The sequence below is a fragment of the Lepeophtheirus salmonis genome, chromosome Z, assembly GCF_016086655.4.
Source record: "Lepeophtheirus salmonis chromosome Z, UVic_Lsal_1.4, whole genome shotgun sequence".
NCBI lineage: Eukaryota > Metazoa > Arthropoda > Copepoda > Siphonostomatoida > Caligidae > Lepeophtheirus > Lepeophtheirus salmonis.
In genome coordinates this window covers 10,220,653-10,238,353 of record NC_092584.1, presented here as the reverse complement: position 1 = coordinate 10,238,353, position 17,701 = coordinate 10,220,653, and the positions used below count along the sequence as shown (strand labels likewise).

Sequence of the window (17,701 nt, the reverse complement as noted above, 5' to 3'; positions counted from 1 at the left end):
GTATGGAGTTGGACTTGTGTACATTTTCTTCCTCTCATAGCCGCTTCCAGTTAATCTAATGAAAGGCAATAACTCCTCTCTCGCCAAATATTCCTCAAATTAACAGGGTTACCATGTTTCTTTTCTTTTTACATACCAAAAATGCTGATGGATTTAAACTTCTAATTATCGTACTATTTATTTAAACATTTTTGTAACTATATATGTCATACACATATGATAATTACAGCACAGTTATGTTAATGGATTGTTTCATTCCATACGTGGACGGCTTGATTTATTTGCATGCATAAAATATTTGTCATGTTGCAATTCAAGATAGTTAATGAGTTAATTATGCCGTTCCTTTGCCTCTAGAAAAATGATGAGTCCAATTAAAACTGACAGGAAACGACGGGAAAAGACCAAAAACCAGATGATAGTATTGAGTTAATTCTTCACAACTATGAAATTAGCAATAAACAACTCCTATTCAAACATTCATTCAATATAGTAGAACACTATTTAGGGGGTGTTGAGCAGAAATATTGACAGCAAACCACAAAATACTTTTCTTGTTAGGTAATACCTTGATAATTAAAGATATACGTTTTGCCTATATTTCCGTGGAAGTTTTGGTACGAAAATTTGTTGTACTATTTTGCAGTAATTTTTCACAAAAATCATTTAAAAAATGTGAACTTACAGAGGAATCACGGGGACTTTGTATGGGAATAGGACTAGCTCAGAAATTCGATGTTGTTCCTATGAGCTTAATTTTGGAGGGTTACCTCATCGGTGGGCCAATTTTTTATGTCTTAATTACCCTGTTCTAATACAAATTTAGTATAATCCCTAATTTAATACGTCAGAACTCCTGTACCACTATAAAACCGGTATACCGAACAATATAAACATATAGAAGGCTGAGAACTAAAGGGTTATAATTGGCGCTTATGCACTTAGCGCAGATCATTTATGACAAAACGGATTTTTATGAATTGGATTAATTTCATGTATTTTGGGACTTGAACCTATTTTAGTGTTAAAAATGGGTAGATTGTATAAGTTTGTTCGGAGGTCATACTTTATCTATCTATCTCGAAAATAGAGACAAGGACAGTGGATAGATGAAATTCAATTATTGCGTCCTTCTAATAGTAAGGAGAGAGATCTTGACTTTTTTCAAGATATGTAGACGATTAACACTTTTGACAAGTTCCTTGTCTATAAATATGTACACGACAATAACGCCCTCGATCAGTCGATGGTTCTGTCTTACAGCTATTATAACGATCTCTGCCGATCTAGGATTTCTATACCGAAATTCCATATAATTATTATAACCTTTTCGTTATCATACAAATATCAATTCATCATTGAAGGACAAGTTTGAAATAGATTGACTCACGTTTGTAGTCTGAATTAGAGCCATAGAAGGAAGTACTTACTAATAAGCAACAAAAATGTTATCTTTTGTAGATAAATGGGACACGGAATTTCATTTCAAAAATACATGGGCAAGGATTAAGAGTTTAGGAGATATGTTTTTGGTTTGAAGGAAAGGAACATTTTAATTTAACTCCTTTCCTTATACTCCCCACATTAGGATGAAGTCTTTGAAGGGGGTGAGGCCCTGACCTTCAAAAATCTAATCGAAGCTACAGATAATTTAAATATAATGAACCTTGTCTCTTCTATAGAGGAAGTTGTTTGACTGAACTTAAATGGCATCTAATTCGTTTTTTCTAATGTCTTTTCATTTGATTTGATTTCAAAAAATGAGTAGCAAATACCTTGAGGTTTCGTGATTTACGCCTTTTATTTCCATATAATATCCCTTACAATTAAAGTTAAACTTTCGAAATGGGTTGCCAAGTGGAAAAATAAAACAGGAGTATAATCGATCAAAAAATAAAAATTGTCTTCACACGTCATGTACTTTGTGACCTATGACTTCCTCCAAATATATTTTCTGGACGTGAACAAACTAACAAAACATTTATAACTGCATGGTGACACAAATATTCCAAGTCATGGAAAACAAATACAGGAGGTCCCCGCATAAAACAGTGTTTGAAAATATTCCGACTTCTCGTAAAGTGTAGTATATTCACCTCATATAATGTGGGTTTTTTTTATAATTATAAGAAGTTACAAAAAACTTATATGGAAGTAAACAAGATTTTTGTAGTTTTTGATGAGTTTGTTCATACTATGCCTAAAATATTTATATAATATAATTTTTCATAGGGAGAAGATTAGAATATCCTGTGAGTATTTGATTTGATACCTAGACTTACCTAATTTTTTTGGTTATTACTTATAATACTAACTTTCAATTCAAAAGGCTACTAAATTAAATTTGGTTAAGGTCCGATTGCTTAAATTTTACAGAATTGAGATGACTGGATTAAAAATCCAGTAAAGAACAGATTAAGATTAAATTTTACAATGACTTTACAAGTATCCTGTCTGGTTTGTATTATTATAAATAATATAGGATTTTGATTGTTCTAACCATTCAAGAAAAAAAAAAAAGGAAAAATAGTGAAAAATAAACTTTGAAAAATAATTACTACCATTTTACAGGTTTTAGTATTAAAAAGGCCCCTTACCACACGGATGTTTCTTGTTCCCAAAGACTGTGATCCACGGGGGCCAATGTATACCTAAGAGAAAATAGTATTTGCATTTTATTCTAGATCCCTGAACTTTTGATTGTGGGACAATTGGATCACGTGTCTTGGAGTTATGTAGACCGAAATACAAATGTTAGCTCATTAATCACAGACTATAATACTAATGTAAGTACTATTAGTCGGCTTCTTTTTGTATGAAACTAGACACACTGGTCCTCAGTGATACATTAAAAGTTGGCTGAAAAACAGTAAAAGGTAGAAATGGATAAGAAATTGAAAATTATCGAAATTCTATGTATAAGAAAAAAACGAATTACAAATTTGTGATCAGCCATAAAATCCTATTAGAATTGAATATTGATTTTTTTAGTTGTAAAGTTATGTAATATTTAATAAAAATGACTAAATTATTTTTAATAAAAAAGTATTTTTTAAAGGCCGATGTAGGATTCAAAGACTGAAACCCAAACACTAATATATATCTTAATTACATAAGTAATTATTCAAATAATCATAAATATTCCGTTGGATTGAACTGTATTCCTAAAAGGGGCTCCTTTTTTTCTTCACCCCCCTTCAGTATTTTTTGTAATCTATCCGGTCATTTTCATCATTCAAGGGTCTTAAGGACCAATTAGTCGATCATTTAGGGCTACAGCCCTAGCATTATATTGAAATATAGACGAAGTTCAACAATATTGTGTAACAACACACACACAGCAAAGGTTGCACAGTCCTTTTTAAGAAACAACATTCGATTTTGACCAAAAACAATGTGGCCACCATACTCGCTAGATCTCAACCTACTCTGCTCTTTCTTCTGGGTACATGCCAAGGCGAGGGCCTCCATCAGAAAGGCGCCAAAAATTGAAGCTGCGTAGGCTTTTTGTTGATGAATATTAAGACAATATGAGCCTCAATGCCATTATTACCAATTATCAGAGCTTCTAGGGGCGCATCAAAGTCGATGGAGAAATACACTGTAGATTAGAAGTGGGAACACATGTGTCGACCTCTGGCCAAAATTTAATCAATGTAGCTCCCCTAGCTTTTGATATTCAACTTGTTCAAATTCAAAATGTCTATTTTTCAATTATACATCCTGCACAAACTACAGAATATACCACAAGCTGAATTTTATATCAACTAACCCCACCACTTGCAGAATTATTGAAAGGGCAAATAACAGAACTGCAGTATTTGTAGATTTTTAGACCCATCCAACACTACAAAATATGAGTAGAAGTAATGAAGGTAAGGGGGTTGAGTTTCCTTTCAACATTCACCTAGGAAATCACAATAATTGTATACTTAATAATATTCATGTATGTATGTACAACATTGTACACACATACTTGAATAGACAAGTATATAAAAAAACTTTACTGTCTAGGGCCAACAAACAAATGAGAAATTGACGATCTATCACGTTCAAAAGAAGAAAAAAATTGTCTTCATTTTGTAAGTTCCTTTTTGAAACAGATGTTGTTTTTTACACGTATTAACAGCATAATAATATGCATATGTTTTGTATAGACTGTGTAGGTGTTCAAGAGTGCACTGTAATCTTAACGGTAACTCAGAATCTATCTGGATATCAAATATATTACATATATTTGTACAGGATGAGGAATAAGTTCGTGAAGATATGTTTTATTATGTATACAAATTTAATAATTAGCATAAACTTTTATGAAAATGATCAAATCCTAATATAAATTAATTTAGAAAAACTTATGTTCGAAATAGCCACCCTTTTCCTGTATACCATCGCGGAGACGAGGGGGTACTGTAACAAAGGCAGTACGGACAGTTTCTTCAGTGATATTAGCCCAATCCTCAAAGAGAACAACTTCAGAGTGTCTTTGTTGGGATGATGTTTGATAAAAGCTCTGGTCTGAAGGAAGGATCATATAGAAAAGTCTATGGGAACCAGGTCTGGCTAATCATTCTTTTCAAAAGAGCCTTGACATTTAATTCTGTCCAGTCCTGCACACTGTTTGAAGTGTGAGAGGGTCTTGGGTGGAGATTTAGGGAATCAACATAAGTGTCCTTAAGCCAGAAAATGGTCATGTTGGCAAACCTTGTAGACTTGTTGGTTGATCTTAACACCTTCCAATGAAAATGAGGGCATCTTCTTCCTATCTGACATAATACTGGTACAGACAAGGAGACTGGGAGGCTTCTGACATCTAGTGCTGATGCAATACTTCTAAAGGATGTTTTTATTTGTTTTGCATAAAACACGATCATTTTGGACGTTGTGGATAGCCTCAATCTTGAACAACTTTTTCCATGCTGCCTCGGCCCAAGTGTTTCTTCGTCTCCTCCATGTCATAAGGGCAAAGAGTTGATATTTCGAACAAAAGTCTGACAATTTGATTATTTTCAAAATTGTATACCTATTATACCTTAATTTATATTGAGTATGTGAAGTAAAAACTATCTCCCCAAATTATTCCTCACTCTGTATATATTTTGTACGATAAAATTTTCTTGTAAGATTGGCTACCTTATACTATAGTATGTATACCTAATGAGAAGAATTCATGGGGAGCTGTATCTTATCTACATATACATATATCATCATTTTATAACTACTGTATACAGTTATGCAATATGCATGGTTTTAATCCATGACCTCCAAAATCCTAATGAAACAGTTAGTTCCATATTTCTTTTTTGGATCATATTTTTCTAATCATTAAAGTTCCTTACAATTATTTCTCAAATGGATTGGTTATCAAACAGAATATTTGAGAGGAGAGTAACTTGGCTGTCATAACATTATACTGGTTGGTTCAGCGAAATCTGAACACTTATTTAATATATTAAAGTATTAATAATTATTTACAAAAACAACACAAACTTGAGCTCGTTAGCTTAAGTACAAGTAAAGAAAATGACAGTTCAACGTGATTACGAATTTCCATTCCCGTATTCCAAGTAGTTGACCGTCTCTAGGGCCACTTTCTACGTCGTCAACAAGTATGCAACGTTGGAGAAGAAGAAAGGTTCTATCAAAATGTCCAAACTGGACCCGTAGGGGATAAAGGAAACAGGTTCGAGTCCATGAGTGGCTATGTAAGAGATCTTGGAATTTCACACGAGACTGTCCCGAGAGATATCAAAAAAGTGGGGGGGGAAATAGCCATGTGAGAGGCCACTTTTGACACCAACAATGAAAGAACCCCATCTTCTCTGTTGCGAGACTTTTAAGAATGAGTCTTTTGAACTCTTTTTTGACTCTTTGGGATCCCCTATAGCCCTGATACTAAACCCCTTACGGTTCATGTTGAGGGGGAGGCCTATTGTGCCAGTCATCAAAACGCCGAGGCCCTCAAAGCCATCATTGAGACGCCATGGCAGAGGACTAATTCTGCCAGGACTTATGCCTCTCCCTCGAAGCCATCATTGCACCCAAAGGAGGATACATTAATTATTAAGGCTGCTTAAACACACATCTATTTATAGTATTAATTTTGCTTGAGTTCTATTGTGAATTAATAAATTATATCTTGTTGAAGTTTAATATTCAAAGTGTTCAGATTAAAATGGAGCACTCGGTATTTTTATTTATTTTTTCTACATAATTAATCTGATCGAAATACAACAGTAAAGTTCAAACTGATAATATAAAAATATAGAAAGTCGGTGAATATGTTATATGGCAAAATCTCCTTGAGGAAAAATTACAAGTGGCAAAATGTAGACGTCAAAATTACTGTCGACGAAAGTATCGACGGCAAATTGCCAGTAAAATCAATTGCTTTGACACTTCATCATGTAGCTTTGATATCACTTCTATAGATCCCTTTTTTAATAGGCCTTTCTTTTGTTGAAAAATAACAGTGAATAATATTGAAGGGATCTATCAAGAGTATGTAAAGTAAAGATAAGTATTGGCTTGATTGATTTTGACATCAAATGATTCTAATAGTGATGATGGGAAGGAGAAGAGTATGTAAAGTAAAGATAAGTATTGGCTTGATTGATTTTGACATCAAATGATCCTAATAGTGATGATGGGAAGGAGGAAATGGAATGTTCCAATCATCACGACCTCTTCAAGCATTTTATACTTAATAGAAGTATAATAATGTATATTGTTATATTAAAAAATATTTATATTAAAAGAGAGAGAAAAAATAAATGAAAACACAATATTCATTCAACCATTTACAACCATGATAAAAAACTTTCAAGGGCAGATTCACAATTGTTTTACACAAAAAAAAAAAAAAATTATTCAAAAGTTACTCTTCCGACATTTATGATATTATGGTTTTCTCCTCTCCCAGAATAGTAATATGTATTTAGACATATGATCCAAAAATACATATACCATATGTACGGGAAACCTTATCAAAAAGTGTGGCTTTGATCAAATGTATGTGTGTGGAGAAAGAAGGGGAAGGGTGCTGCAAATGAAAGGATTAGAAAATATTGAAGCTATATATGTAGCCCGTCAACAAAAAAGCAAGCAAGAATGATTATAGGCAAAATTAATTATGGAGTACCTTTGTATACTTCAACTAATTACTTTCTGTTTGTATTAATAATTAGTTTGATGAATACTTTGGAGACCCTGCAAATTTCACATTTAACAGCAAAAGTTCATTATCCAATTAAATCTAATTATAAATGTATATGTGGCCTCTCAACATCAAAGCAATTTAGAATGATTTTTTTTTTTTCCAAATTGAGTATGGATTATATTTGTATTCATGGACGAGATATCATAAACAGTTAAAGTAGTTAAAACTGGAGAAGGCTCTAGGGGCATTTGTATCTCACTGCCTATAACATCAAAAAGCTCATTTCAGTCCATACAATTATATGGTTGACTTCTGGCCGTCCTCCATTTGCATCTCCCTCAAACACGCCTTCAACCCACTGTAATTGTAGTTAATTGTTCTAAAGAATAATGTCTACCACACCTCTTATTTGAATTTTGCTCCAAACCATCATCATGACAGGATGGTGCGCAATGGATATGGTCGTCATCTTCTGGAGCTGCCTGTCTGTTCACCGGCATGTACAGCCTGTTATTACTTGTAAAGGAGGACATATTGAATACAAAACATGGCTAAATATAACACATCGTTCAATAAGTCTCAAGGTAAACTAAATTTAAACTCAATATTTTGCCAAAATTCAACTTCATTCATCATCCATATTTCGTCCATTGTGTCTTAAAGGCACAAGAACTCCGGTGTATTGCAACAAACCGCTCCAAACAATGATCCCAGTCCTCGACACGTTGCAGTTTTTGGTCGACTGTGAGCAAACGCGGCACTTGATTTGAAAATATCTTTTTCATACACCATTTCTCAGGCAAAATAGTAAACTGCCATTTGATATCTTTAGGATGTCCGCTATCTCGTGCACCTTCATTTTAATATGGGACAAAACTACTTTATGTACTTTTTGTATGTTTTCGGGAAAAACTGCTGAATTTGGGTTACCAGAGCATTCAGCATCATCGGTGTCTGTACGGCCAAATTTAAACTCAGCAAGCCAACGGTCCATTGCTGCTTTCGATGGAACAGAGTTAGGATAACACTTATCAAGCCAAAATTTTGCCTTTATGGTATCTTCTCCCATCTAGAAGCAGTGATATACCAACACACGAAGTTGGTTTGAATGCATTTTTTATAAACAGCAGAATTAGGTATAGGACAATTAATCTGAATCGGAGAATTGGGTGTTTTTCAAGAATGGTGAAAATAATGATTAAGTTACGATTTTTTTCTATAAATCTAATATTTGAAACTTTAAAAATAAAATAAAAAATTGGGAACAGTTGTAGATTTTAGATATTTTTCTTCGAAATATATAATATTCGAAACTTTTTCCAAAAAAAAATCATTTTTTGTGAACAGCAGTAATTTATGAAAAAATTTTCTCTAAAAAATTTAATATTTGAAACTTTTTCAATAACAACAAATATTTTTTGTAAACAGCAGTAAATTTTGGCAATTTTTCTCTAAAAAAATATTTTTTTGTGAAAACTCGTAGATTTCGAAAATAATTTCAAAAATTTAATTTTTTAAGAATATTTGTGGATTTTTGAACAAAATTTAAACATCAAAAATGTATATTTGAATTTTTTTCCAAAAATTAATTAAATTTTGGAATTTTTTCCAAAAAATTCCAAAATCAACTCATGCCCTGGACAATATTTATGAAAGATTCTAACCCATATTCCATCTTCTTCTAAGTCTGTGGGTCTCATATTACATAAGTTCTATTCCCCAAGCTATTCCAAATCATAGAAGCATAGTACTTATTTATTTATTCAGTAGACAAACTTTCTAAAAATCCATGGGGGATTGTGTAAAATGAAAGTATACTATACAATTGATCCCTGCTGTATCATAAATTGAATCGATAGTTAATCATTATTAATTGAATAATCATTTATTTAAATAGTTTTATGGAAGATCAAAAATTAAGAAAGAAGACAAAATTGACGTTGTATTTGTGATTTGTGTAGGGAAAACTTATTTGAAACCCCCTTGAAAAGAAGACATTTTATTTTATAACAAAAATCTTTCTAGAATAGTACCACAAAGTTTAAAATGTCAATATGAAATGTTCATTGATTAAATTTGCCTTCATTGGGATTAATAAAAAAGGTGGAAATTTACAAGTTTCTATGAGCAATATTGTGTACCACATGAATAGCTGTATATTGCTAAGAAAAAACATTGTCCAAGTCTATGTGGAATTGTCCGAGAAGGTCATTGGGAAGCAGACTGGGGCCTTAAGGAAGACTATTGACAATAACTTCCTTCCACAAAATATAAAATTTAGCATTATGAAATTGTATACAAAATGCTTCTGAACCTCTCCAAATTTGCATACTAGAGATAGCCCCGGTGATACATGTTCGAAGGCGAGAAATCGGTGAGCTTTTCCAAGCATGAGTTATTATAACCTTAGGATCAAGTGCTGAGTCTTTGGTTGCCAACAGTAATAATTTTCTGGCGGAACACCCTCTTTTGTCACCCTCAGATACTCCTTGGTTTTAATTTCAAGACTCTCACCGGTCAAAAAGTCTTTAGTGACCTTATTACTGTGTCTCCCACTTTCTGACTGCCTGGAGAGGTTCTTAGCACTGATAATAATCCTCCTGGTTTATTGGACAAGATCAAAAGAGCAATTCATAATGTACGACACCTCTTTTAAATAGTGATCGGGTCAGATAAAATCTGCAATACCTTGTATTATCCCCTACATTGTCATTGTTTATTGACGTATCACAATCAATAAATGAAAGCTGATATATTTCCGAGCAATTTCTTTTTTTTAATAAGTCAACATTGATTGCACGTAATAATGGATTTTTCGATTTAAGTGTTGGGGTGCTCTACACAATGAGTCCAAAAGTTCAAAAAAACGTGTAAGCAGGGCCTGAAGGTCGACTCCAAAGACTACACCAGTGTTCTGCGCAGCAAATTCTTCTCCTGGATCCCCAGCAACATGAAAGACCAACCTTGGATCTGGAAGGAAGACTGGGCACCCTTCCACACCAGCAAAAAACTTGATTTCTTATGAATCTGAGAATGTGATGAACGCCCTGCCGAGCTTTTGGCCTCCTAGCTCGCCAGAATTGAACCCTTTAGACGATTTTGTAAGGGCAATGTTGAGGGGTTGTCAATGAATATTCTCACAGCATCACAAAATCCCTGAGAGCTGGAATAAGGAGGGCATTTCGGACTTTCCCTTTGGGAAATTGAAGAAGGCAGTGGAATGATTCCATGGGGTGTTGTGAGCGTGTGGTCCGAGCTAAAGGGGATTTTATTGATCGAATGTCATATTCCTGTTATAATAGTGAATTTTGTGAAAGTTTTAATATAATCGGTTAAGACATAAAGTCTCGTTTTACTTTTTCTTTCTTGGCTTACAAATGTTTAAATGAACCATCCCCTCTATAGTATATGTTCAATAGCGTACTAAGAATTGGTTTTGTTTTGTTTTTTGAGAGTCCTTAATTTTAACCCCTTTTGCCATTTAATGTTTTCTTACAAACTGATAATTTTGTTATGATAACGACCAAAATTGCTCGCTTATGGGGGGAGCTTCAGCCCCTCCAGCTCAACGTCTGTGAATGCCTCTGAAATAAATACGCACAAAGTTCTATAATTGATGTCTATGTAATATGTAATCATCAAAGGTGGAACTGTAAACATATATTTAAAGGTGAATTTACTTAATTTGATTTTCACTTCTTTACATTTGAATGATTAACAAAAGAAGAGAGTTAATAACATAATACATGTAGAGATATAGTTGTAAAAATAACGATAAATAAAACAATTCCAAATAAAATCAGTCAACCAGGAGAATGGTTGAAATAACAATATATTTTTATATGTTATAGCTTCATTACTTAAATAAGACAATCATTTTGCTACGTATTACTTGAGCAAATAGTTTTGTTCCTAAAGGTAAAAATCCGTCAATTAAAATATGTTACAATATTTTTTTTTTTTTTTTGGTAGTACAATCTTAATCTTATTTTGCGAACAATAAATCCCTTAAGATTATTTTTATTCCATTAAGAGTTTATCATACCTGAATCAACAACATTATTATAATATGTTGCTGTTGGTAAAGGTCCTCACTGAGCAAGTCCAAGCCATATTGTATACGTTCAAAACTAGACTACTAGTACTTAGGCCTATTTACACGGCAAGGAGCAATAGGCCCAGAGTTTAACAAATGTGTTCATGAAGAGCTTTTAATAGGAGTAACAACCGAAGTCTATTATTTTCTGAATAGATGGCTGAAGTAATGTGTATCTCCAATTGTATAAGTACAATTGAAGATACACTAAACGGCGTTAAAATTTAAGATTTCTTACTAAAAAGCTTTTAAATATTTTTGGGATTTTTTGACTCCCTATTATTTGAGGGGTCGTCAATAAGAAACACCAGCAAAGAGAAAATGCCCTATCATTCCTAGTTTTTCATATCACAAGTCAAAAAGACTACCGGGGGGGGGGGCAATAATGTAAATATTATTTGTGATACTGATACTGTAACAGCCAATCACGATATATTTTGGTCTTGTAGATTCTGTTCCGGTTATTTTGATGTCAAAGATACACCACGCTCTGGAAGACTAATTGTCGAACCTGTGGATAAAATCATGGTAATCGTCGAATCCAACGGTCGTATAAACATTGTTTTAATTTTCAGGAAGATAAAAATTTATGAAAAATAAATAAAAAATCCATTAAAAATAATGGATTTCTTTTTAACATAATTATTTTTAGCTGAAGAAACTGTAGCACAGATTTGTAAAAGCAATAGCGATGCAAGGGAGAAGATTTCAGAGATAAAACATCATTCAGTGCTTGAGGACGTTCTTTTATTTATTACCCAGATAGTTTATTTTACTATTTTGAGTAGATTTAGAGAGTACTGTTCAAAATGACCCAAAACAAAATTTATAGACACTTTTTCAACACAATACAGAAATACAGAATACACAGAAATGGTACAAGAATCGGCAAAAAAATATGTTTCAACTGGTCACTTAATCTTTTATGTGTTTTTTTTTTTTTTTTTGGTAAAATGGATAAAACTAAATATTGCATAGTTATAAAATTCTTTGTTTTGCATAGATTAACCCCTAAGGGGTATATACGGAGTTGAAAAAAGCTTAAAGGGACTCTTTTCTTTCCAAGTCAACTGTTCAAAAGCGAGCAGCTGAATTATTACGTAGTCGCACATCCCTCGAATATTATTTATGCGAAGGACGTCTAAAAACTACAACCACAGAAAGGAAGCAAGTGAATGATATCATGTTGGACAAAAAGCAGAACAATTACAGGCAAATATTACTCCAACCTTCTTGGCCAGTTGGATGACAAAAAATTGAGAAAAGAGGAATGGCTTAAACAAGAAAAAAATCATATTTCACCAGGACATCACGTCTTCAAAAAGGATTTTATTTTTCTACATAATCTCCTTTGACTTCCACACACTTGATCCGGTGACTTTCCTACATCAGTATTCCTTCCCGGTAGTGAGAGTCTGGAAGGTGATGAAGAGATTCATCTACTGCTGTCTTAACTTATTCAAAGGTTTACTAATGTTGTAGAGGCGCTGGTACCAGTGTTTGAAATAGGACGGTCTGTTTTTCAATTTCTCTCGAATTGCAATTAGGATCAACGCGGCAAAGCTTTAATATTGCTAAGAAGATAAACTACGCAAAATTTAATATTTCAACAATGTCATCTCTAGGTAGAAGAGCTAGTTCAAAATTTGAAAGGAAACAAATGTTCTTTATTTCGTCAATAGAGGTTAAAATTCAGCATTCATCTTTATTTTACATTTATTAATTGTGATAAACATTATTCTATTCTATAAAAAATGTCTGAAAAGTTCTTTTTTCATTGCATGCTATTCGTTGATTATCAAATTTGTATAACTTTATTCTCTTTTTTCATTCGATAAGATAATTAAAAAAAAAAAAAAATTTTAAACATGTTTATAGGTAACAAAAAGGTCTATCAAAATTATTTCATACAAAATAACTAAAAATGCCTTCTTAGTTTATGTATATACTTACTAAAGAGTGCTTTTTTTTTGTCATAATTTGATCGATATGTTTGACCTAAAGATGACCTCGTAGAAAAGTGCAATTTTGCATAGGTAATTTTCATTTTCTTATATCATTTCACAGCTCTTCGAAAAAAGTTAGGAAGTCCAGAGTGATTAATGAGAAAAATATAATCATTTTTTAACTAAATGTCGCAGTCTTTGTCTGGCCAATAACTTTTTACCTTACCCTCATATATCCATCGGTTTCTATAAATATTCATTATGCATTAATGTGCTGTTGTTGTTGTCTGAAGCACCCCCGTAGCTATTGCTCTGTCAAAAGAATAGTTTTTGTTTTTGAATACACAGTTAATAGATTTTATATGGTTACATTGTTCATTGTATAGGACTCTTATGTGCCAAAAAGGCATGAATATGTTCATCTTACATAATCTGTGGTTCTTTTTGTTAATATTTATATTTTTCCTTCATAAAAAGAAATATGAGATCACATTGAATAATTCGGATTAGCTAATGGTGTTTATGTTGCATAGACTTTCCCATAAATAACTCCTTCATATAATATTATTGTCAGTGTACAATAGAAGAGAAGAGCTTTTGTTAAGGTCTTTAACAGCTGAAAAATAAGGGTGGATGGGCAGAAGTATACAGACATATTGACAATTGGTTGTTGTTGTTGTTTTGCTTTTTTAAATCTATTCGGTTTGTTTTGCTAATCTCTAACTTCATCTGAAAGTACTGTCCATTGACAACAACTTTTGTTTTTATGCTGAATCTATTCAGTTTCGCCATGAAACAGCAAGAGGACAAACGTAAATTCATTGCCGAATTGTTTGAGGCCGTCAACGATCCTAAGACTATCATAAAAGAATCACGGCTGGCTGACAAAGGGCATTGGTAATTTTCCTTCTCTGACGAAGATCAAGTTCTCTTCCAAGATAATGGTGTTTTGTTTTATATATAGATCCATGAAACTAAAAACTGTGTTGTATTATCTCGACAGCCAGTTCTACATTGTTATCAAAGATCATGAGTGGTCTTCCAACAGCCCTGATCTTAACCCGTGTTATTTCTACTTGTAGTCAGAGCTATAGAGCTTGTAGTCACCATCCCAATTTGAAAAGTTTTGGAATATTTGATCGAATTATAATCTGTTCAAGGTTAATAGAAATACAAAGTTAGACCATCAAGCCATTTGGCTTGCTAGAATTTTAAATTTTATGTACTGTACCGACTCTAGGGCAAGACAGACCGGTTTTGACAAGACACAGAACCAATCACAGTCTATGACGTCACTAATTCTAATACTTTCAATTTAATGACTTGTACGGACTTCTGGGCAAGAAAGTCCGATTTTTAATAAACATGCAACATGACGTCACTATTAAAAAGTGTGGTGGAAGTCAAACATCAGTCGTACACGTGTTATGGTATTACCTTTTTATTTCTATTAACCTTGAATCTCACCAAACGTCCGATACATTATTTTTAATTTTATTATTGTTATTAAATAATTTTTGCAGAGTCTATGAAATGCACTTGCCGGCTGGGCTTGTCCTGGAGGCCTTCTATGGAGAAGCCTTGGTTTTGATTAAACCAATTTATTGGAAATTTGGACGTCTTTGGACTTATATCTGTCTAGGACCGGTCTTCAATTTAGAGTCCAAGTCGTTCTTGTATTTCTTCATTGATATTTTAATTTACATTTTTCTTGTGTGTGTCAGAATATCAGATAGGAAATATATTTTGTTTTTTAATAAAGAGATACGAATCTCGTACTTCCTTCCGTATAGAACCAGCCTTGAATCCCCCACCCCTCCCTCCTTTGTTGATTTAATAAGCCATTTGTCAACTTTTGAATTTATATAATTACATTTGTTCATAAATTATAATACGTATGAGATTATTTGATGTCATTGTTTTAATTAACTTTTATTTTTATTTTTAGGTAAGCTGTGAATCCATTTTTGAAGGTACCCATTGCTATAAAGGAAAATTGCATTAGTTTTGTAAAATTGCTCTGGTCCTTATAAGCAATCCCTGAAAAGGTAACAAATTATAAACACCCTTTTCAAGGGATTATTTTCATATAGATTAGAATAAAATACCTTCTCAGATTAACAATTAATTATTATAGAAAAACTTTGAGTATATTTGTTGTAGGAGCTATTATTCTTAATAAAAGTATTTGTACTTATATATATATATGATTTGTACAAGTTGTAACGTGTATAAGAAAAATGTACAAGTTGGAAACAAGAAATGAGATGAAAAATTTTAAATGAAGGATTTACAGTACTTGGGGTGAGAATCATGTATATATTGAATATTCCATACTGTAATTGTCTCAGTTATATTGCTCATAAATACATAATAACCATATAATTTTGAAGTATAAAAATGAAATTATAGTATCAACTAAATATACTAATTAGAACGACCAATATTGTAGTCAAATAATACATTTTAAAACGAAGAAATTTTCAACTTGTATTTAACATATATATAAAGATTGGATTATAAATGAACCTTCAAATAATTGAGATGTAGTGATGATGTCGTCCATGAACATAGTTTATTCCATGGAACACGTCCGTAAAGGAAACTATACAAGATCTTACAAGTTGGCCTTAAATATAATATATATACATATATATATTGCTTCCTACTGTATGAATATGTTTACGATATATGAATTGATAAAAATAAGTTGTGGTGGAGAAAATCAGGTTTTTTTTAAATTCAAGTTTAGATACTCCTGGGCGTCAAGTCTCTGCTTTAAGTATTTTTATGCCCCAGTGGCATGATTAGAGATGTGAAAATTGTCGAAATCCATCTTTAAAAAATGTATTTCTTGTTCATCTTATAGATATTAGTCCTTTTGGTAGTTATTTCTCACTATTTTAAACATTCAAACGTATTTGAGAGTAAGGAATATTAAATTTTATATAGTGATCTCTGTTTCTACGATACAGAAAGAAAAATATAGAAGTGACAATCCATACTAAATACTTTTCTATTACCTTAAACTGTTAACTTTGGAATACTGTAGGGATAAGTTTGATATCTTAATTGAACTTGGGGGATTTAAAAGGTTTTTTAAATTATTTGAACTAGAATTTTCCCCCGTCATTCGTGCAAATTATGTAATAGAGGAAAAAATTCATTATTATATATTTTTTTTCAAAAACAATTATTTTTTTATGAATAGAAGTGGATTTTTGAATTTTTTTCCTGAAAAATTAAGCATTCGAATTTTTATTTGAAAATTTAAAAAACAAATTTAATTTGTGTAAATACTTGTGGTTTTTTTTTTTTTTTTTTGCAAAAAATTAAATATTTGAAATTTTTTAGTAAGAATTGTAGATTTTTGATTTTTTCAAAACAATTCCGTATTTTTCAAATTTTGTAAAAAAATATTTAATTTTTTTTAAATAGCTCTCGATTCCTTTATTTTTTTAATTAATTTTCTGTGAGTAGCTATGAATTTTTGTAATCTGTTGTCAAAAAATTTTATATTAGAAATTTAATTTTTCAAATTTTTGCCAAACAATTTAATGTATTAAATTTAATTTATCTAAATTTTTGTCCGACAAAGAAATTATTTTTTATTAATAGCTATGAATTTTTCCAATATTTTTCAAAAAAAATTAATGTTTGGTTTATTTTTGAAAAAAATCAAAAAAATCAAAAAACCAAGGCCCCCTAACAATATAATATAATCCTACGGAAGCCCTTGCTAACATCCCAAGCGAATAGGAAATACTCTGACACTTCATATTCTTATGATTTAATATAGATAGATTGCATTAAAACAATGGCGAAAATTGCAATCTTATATACCTATGAAGTAACACAATGCTTGTATGTGGGAGTGTAAGATGGACCATAAGTACGAGAATACTTATTTTCTGCTCTGCAACAGCTGTGCAATATATTTGAGATTCAATTTATGAAATATTTTGACTCACACAATGAATTATTAAAATAACATTTCTATTCAAATAATTCTTATTTATCCTTTGAAAGTCCTGCAAAAATCACTTAAATTAGTCAAAATTGATTGCCACAATAAATGTATGATAAATTTGCCTATTTTATTTGTAAAATGTAATATCGGCCTAAATATAAGTATTTTTAATCCAATAAAAGTTTTAAACTATAGTTAAAATGATTCTGGTGTCCTAACTTATCACACAGATTTGAATGATGAGCCTATAATTGTCTCAAACATGTCTATGAATTATTGGACTCTATGCACATATACGAGGTGTGGTAAATATAAGTCTACTTTTTGTAATTTATTATTTTTCGTAAATGTTTATTTCCTTGCCAATTAAAATCATGCTGATTAGTTATCATTACTAGAGATCACCATCATTGGAAAGGATCTGGTTCTTCCAGGAGTTGACATCATGATAAATGTCAATTACCTCACTCTAAAGAAATAGAAAAACTCCATTAAGAAGTTATAGAGTAAAATTATAAACTGTCAAGTCG

At 31.8% G+C, this 17,701-nt stretch overlaps 1 protein-coding gene across 2 annotated transcripts in view; it reads left to right on the top strand.

Annotated features, from left to right (window-relative positions):
- The window catches only part of LOC121130296 (uncharacterized), a 151,847-nt gene that overhangs the window by 116,494 nt on the left and 17,652 nt on the right, over positions 1-17,701 (top strand). Inside the window, exon 1 of one of the 2 annotated variants that reach the window (XM_071893701.1) lies at positions 15,226-15,249. The exons of the other annotated variant lie outside the window; for it this stretch is intronic. The gene's annotated coding sequence lies outside the window, so the exon portion shown is untranslated. Of the gene's footprint in view, positions 1-15,225; positions 15,250-17,701 lie in introns of those variants that run through there. 2 annotated transcript variants of the gene reach the window in all.